Raw genomic sequence first — 6235 nt, forward strand, 5'->3', positions numbered from 1 at the left:
AGCAGTTAACTCTTTGGAACCTTGATTTCCTTATCTATAAAGTGAGAAAGTTAGACAAAGTGGTTTCTAAGGTCCTCCTGAAGTCTGCGAGTACATGCTTTAATGCCTGATGGATTTCTTTCAGAGATTAGACCCTTGAGCAGAGATAATACTTTTAAGTAATTTTAATTTTAATGTTAATTCCTAACTTTAATAATCAGAGCAGGGACATGCTTGGGGCATAGGGGCTGTGAGTGTCTGTATATGTGGCTTTATCTCTAAGACACTGGCAAATCCTGCCCCCTAAAGCAGAGGCTGGGCCTGGCTTGTTGATTTCTGATGCTTCACCCCTGGCACTGCATTCACTTTGCTTCTCTCCGAAAGGACACATAACAACCGTGGAAGAGGCAGCTTGTTTGAGCTGTGATCAGAGGCTTTCCTATGTGATAGTTTTGAAAGGAAGAAGAGTCAAGGTTCCGGGTTTCCAAAGAGGCGATTAACAGTCCTAGGGGCATGCCATCAGGACGCCAGGGTACCACAGCCACATTCTAGACAGTCGGCATGCTTGTAGGGGCTCAGTCTCATGAGGAACACTTGTCTTTTCACTGTAGGTGTGGTCAACACAGAGGACATGTGGCAATCACACTTTGACCTCAGAAAAACACTTTTGGTTAACCGCCAAGAGTGAGCCCTGCTTCCTTCTCAGAGCCGTCCCTGACTAATTTGTTCAACCGTGTCGTGCCCACACAGACTGGAAGAACCGGCTGAGGTTAGCCGAGGTAACTGACCGGCCCGGGGTCACCATGGCACTCTGTTGACAGTCTATAAGTCATTTCACTTTTTTCTTATGCTAATAAGCCAGGCAATAATAGACTTTCTAAAGCTTAAATGACATTTTATAAATGTCAAACTACTTCTTGGGCCCACCTTACATTTTCTGTTCCAATACAGGGGTGTCAAAAGCTGAGAGATCCATTAAGGCTTCCACTGCTACCTGGTGTATAATAGTGATACATAAGTGCAGGTAATTATGGGGGGGGGGGTTGTAACACATTTTAAGGTGTTCCGATGAAAGGTTTATTTAATACTCAATTTCTGAGAAGTATAAAATGTATAATGATTATATGCTGTCCGTAGCCAAACATGGGAGATTTCTCTCTGTAATTCTGCCTCGGTACTTGTGCTGCTTTACCTGGAGGAGGCTAAGGCACGGTAGTGATAGGTCCTATGAGCCTGTCTACAGACTCATTTTATCTATCTATCCATCCAGATCCATCCGTCTTCTGTCTGCTGGGACATGATGTAATGTTAGATGACAAGATATTCATTTACTCATCCCCTCCTCAACTGTGCGTTAAGTACCCACTACGTGACAGGCACTGCTCTAGGTAATGCTGATACACCAGAAAGCAAGACAGGCAAAGGTCTGTGACAGAGACAAAGGTCTCTGCCTGTCTGGAGCTTATAGTTTAGTGGGAGTGACAGATAAGCAAAACATATAGCTTATTAGGCAGTGGTTAGTGAATAAATAAAACAGCATTTGAGTAAAGCCCTCAAGGAGAATAGGGAGTGAGTCTTGTCAAGATCTATGGAAAGAGCACCGTAGACAGAGGGAAAAGTGAATGTAAAGGCTCCAAGACAGGAGAGTACCTGAAAGGTTTGGGGAGCAGGGAGGAAGAGGCCCCTGTGACTAGAGCAGAGGGGTGGAGGGAGAGGGCAGGTAGCAGGAGATGAAGTTGAAGAGATGGGGTGGGAAGAATGGATTGGGGGAAATTTCATATGTGCCGTAAGGATTGGTTTTTACACCGAGGGCAAGGATGCCACTGGCTGTTTTTGATCAAAGGGGTGACATGAGCTGACATTCTAACAGGGTGACTCTGCATTAAGATCGTATTATAGGAGTAAGAGTGGAGATGGGGAGGCCAGCTGGGAGGCCACCGCACACTCCGGGTGAGAGATGATGGTGCCTTGGACCAGATGGTAGTAGTTGAGGTGGTCAGAAGTATTCAGGTTCTGGGAGCACCTGGGTGGCTCAATCGGTTAAGCGGCCAACTCTTGATTTAGGCTCAGGTCATGATCTCATGGTTTGTGAGTTCGAGCCCCACATAGGGCTCTGTGCTGACAGGGTGGAGCCTGCTTGGAATTCTCTGTTTCTTCTCTCTCTGCCCTTGCCCCACTTGGCCTCTCTCTCTCTCTCTCTCTCTCTCAAATAACTAAATTAACTAACTAAAAAAAAAGTATTCAGATTCTGGACATGTTTTGAAAATAGAATGGAGAGGATTTGCTGACAGACTGTGCATAGAATAGGAAAGAAAATTCAGGAGTCAAAGATGATTCCAGAGTGTGCCCGAACAACTGAAAACGTGGTGCTGCTGTTTACCGAGGTGGGGAAACAGTAGAACAAGCAGGTTTTGAAGGAGACGAGCTGCAAGTCACTGTGAATATAAGTTTGAGGTGGCTTTTGGAAGTCCAAGGGAAGTCAAATAGAGAACTAAATGTAAAAGTCTGGAGTTCGAGAGAGAAGTCAGGACTAGAGATACAGATTTAGGAGTCAGGAACATAGAGATGGAGCTTAAAGCCATGAGATGGGATGGTATCGCCCCAAGAATCACCATGGGCAGAGAGGAGAAGTGCTTCTACAACTGAGCTGGGGGCACTCTAGTGCTGAGAGGGTGAGGAGATGTTGGGGAAGCAGCCAAGGAGAAGAGAGGCCAGAGCAACTGGGAAAGACTAGGGGTTGTGTTCATGGTCTTTCACCACGGAAGAGGACGTAATTAAATAGTGTACTCCAAAATTCATTGTATGTTGTTATCCTCTTTCTGGAAAAACTGTCTGGGATTTGGGCTGGGAGTCAGACAAACTAAAGCTAAAAAAATAAGATAATATGAGGTCATCTGGTCAGAGAAATCCAACTAGAGATGCCTTCCCATTATTCTTCCTACTTTATAAGAGACTGCACTCTGAGATTTTAGAAGTGGAAACATTTGATTTAAAAATTATTTGGGTATATTTTTCTGCGTAATTCGGGAGAAGTCATTACCATCCTTGAGATATTTCTGTGGAATAATAGCAAAAACAAGTAAATTAAATTTAGGCTATTTGAAAATAGGTTTTATTACCACTTCCAGAACATAGGAGAATCTGAGTTTGTGAAAATGACCTTTGGTCAAATCCATTGACCTCATAGTCAAATTCATTATCTTCTGTGGTTGGATAATGTTCTAGCTAGTTCTATACTGAGAAAAATCAGGAAAAGTGCTAGAGAGGCTATCAATGTTGGATAAGAAAGTCTGTGATTTATTAATGTTTTTAGCACAGTTTTCTAGGTACAGACATACCTTGCTTTATTGTGCTTTGCTTTGTTACTCTTTGCAGATCTGGTGGGGTTTTTTGTTGTTGTTGTTTTACAAACTGGTTTGTGGCAACCCTGTGTCAAGCAAGTCTCTTGGCAACATTTTCCAGGCAGCATTCGCTCATTTCATGTCTCTCTTTTTGGTAATTCTGGCAATATTTCAACCTTTTTCATTGTTATGATATTTGTTGTGGTAGTCTGTGAGTGGTGATCTTTGATGTTACTATCGTTAATAGTAGTAACTATTAGATTTTTAGTAATCTATTTAGTAATCTATTAGTAACAAATAGATTTTTGGGGTGCCATGAACAGTGCCCACCTAAGATGGCAAACTTGATCAATAAATGTGTGCGTTCAAGCTGCTCCAACTGACCATTCTCCTATCTGTCTCCCTGTCCTCAAGCTGCCCTATTCCCTAAGGCACAACAATGTTGCAGTTTAGGCCAATTAATAACCCTGTAGGGGCCTTGACATTCAAGTGAAGGGAAGAGTCACACATCTCTCACGTTAAATCAAAAGCTAGAAATTATTACGCTTAGTGAGGAAAGCATGTTGAATTCTCAGAGAGGCCAAACACTAGGCCTCTTGCACCATACGGTTAGCCTAATTGTGAATGCATGGGAAAAGTTGCTGAAGGGAATTCAATTTTTTTTAATGTTTATTTTTTTTTTTGAGAGAGAGAGAGGGGAGAGAGACAGGTGTGAACTCTGTTCTATGGCTGATGGAACTCAGTGGTCACACCACAAATCAAGTAACCAGCACCCTACCCTTTTGACTCTGAGCTTACTTTTTTGGTTGATAGTCTCTGCTCAAAGTCATAAAAGTATATTTTTAAAATTTTTTTAAATGTTTATTCATTTTTGAGAAAGAGAGAGTGAGCGGGGTGGGGCAGAGAGAGAGGGAGACCCAGAATCTGAAGCAGGTTACAGGCTCTGAGCTGTCAGCACAGAGCCCAACTCGGGACTCGAACTCACAATCCGTGAGATCATGACCTGAGCCAAAGCGGGTCGCTTAACCGACTGAGCCACCCAGGCGCCCCTTGTTGCTGAAGGAAATTTAAAGTGCTACTTCACTGAACAAATGATATGAAAGCAAAACAGTCTTATTGCTGGTATGGAGAAAGTTGAAGTCATCTGGATAGAAGATCAAACCAGCCACAACATTCCACTAAGCCGAAGCCTAATCCAGAGTAAGGCCCTAACTCTATTCAATTCTATGAAGGCTGACAGAGGTGAGGAAGCTGCAGAAGAAAAGTCTGATGCTATTAGGTTTAAGGAAAGAAGCAAGCTCCATGGCATGAAAGTGCAGGTGAGGCAGCGTATGCTGATACGGAAACTACAACAGGTTTTCTCCGGGGGATCTAACTGAGGCAGTTTGTGAAGGTGGTTTTACCAAAAGTAGATAAAATAGCCTTCTCTTGGAAAAAGATACCATCTAGGATTTTCATAGCTAGAGAGAAGTCCATGCCTGGCTTCAAAGGACAGGCTGACTCACTTGTTAGGAGCGAATGCAGCTGGTGACTTTGAGTTGCAGCTAATGCTCGTGTACCATTCCACGTATCGTAGGGCCCTCGAGTCATGCTAAATTGACTCTGCCTGTGCTCTCTAAATGGAACAACAAAGCCTGGGTGACAGCACGTCTGTTTACCACATGGTTCACTGCATGTTTTAAGCTTCCTGTTGAGACCTACCACTCAGAAAAGAAGGACTCCCTGCAAAATATTATTGTGCATTGACAGTGCACCTGGGTAATCAAGAGCTCCGATGGAGATGTAGAATGAGATTAATGTTGTTTTCCTGCCTGCTAACACCACATCCATTCTGCAGTCCGTGGATCAAGGAGTCATTTTGACTTTCAAGTCCTATTCTTTAAGAAATACATGTGGTAGGGGCACCTGGGTGGTGTAGTCAGTTGGGCGTCTGACGTCAGCTCAGGTCATGATCTCACGGTTCGTGGGTTCGAGCCCCGCGTCGGGCTCTGTGCTGACAGCTCAGAGCCTGGATCCTGCTGCAGATTCTGTGTCTCCCTCTGTCTGTGCCCCTCCCCCACTAATGCTCTGTCTCTCTCTTTCTCTCTCTCAAAAATAAAGATTAAAAAAAATAAAAAAAATAAATATATGTTGTAAAGCCCTAGGTGCCATAGATAGTGATTCCCCCATAGCTGGATCTGTGCAAAGCACATTGAAAACCTTCTGGAAAGGATTCAGTATTCTAGATGCCATTAAGAATATTGGCGATTCATGTGAAGAGGTTAAACTATCAACATTCACAGGAGTTTGGAAGAAGTTGATTCCAGCCCTCCTGGATGACTGTGAGGGGTTTCAGACTTCAGTGGAGAAAGTCACTGCAGATGTGGTGGAAACAGCAAGAGAACAGAATTAGAAGTGGAGCCTGAAGATGTGACTGAATTGCTGTCATCTCGTGAGACAACCTGAATGAATGAGGAGTGGCTTCTCATGGATGAACAAAGAAAGTGGTTTCCTGAGGTGGAATCTACTCCTGGTGAAGATGCTGTGAAGATTGTTGAAATGACAACAAAGGATTTAGAATATTCCATACCCGTAGTCGATAAAGCTGTGGCAGGGTTTGAGAGGATTGGCTTCAGTTTCAAAAGAACTTCTGCTGAGGGTATAATGCTGTCAGACAGCATCACATGCTAGAAATAAATTGTTCATAAAAAGAAGAGTTCATCAGTGTGGCAAACATCATTGTTGTCTTACTTTAAGAACCTGCCACAACCACCCCAGCATTCAGCAACCAACCGCCAGCCTGATCAGTCAGCAGCCATCAGCATTGCGGTTGGACCCTCCACCAGCAAAATGATGCCAACTCACTGAAGGCTCAATGATGGTTAGCATTTTTTAGCAATGAAGTGTTTTTATTTATTTAATTATTTTTAAAGTTT

Source organism: Panthera tigris, chromosome A1 (genome assembly GCF_018350195.1).
Source record: "Panthera tigris isolate Pti1 chromosome A1, P.tigris_Pti1_mat1.1, whole genome shotgun sequence".
NCBI lineage: Eukaryota > Metazoa > Chordata > Mammalia > Carnivora > Felidae > Panthera > Panthera tigris.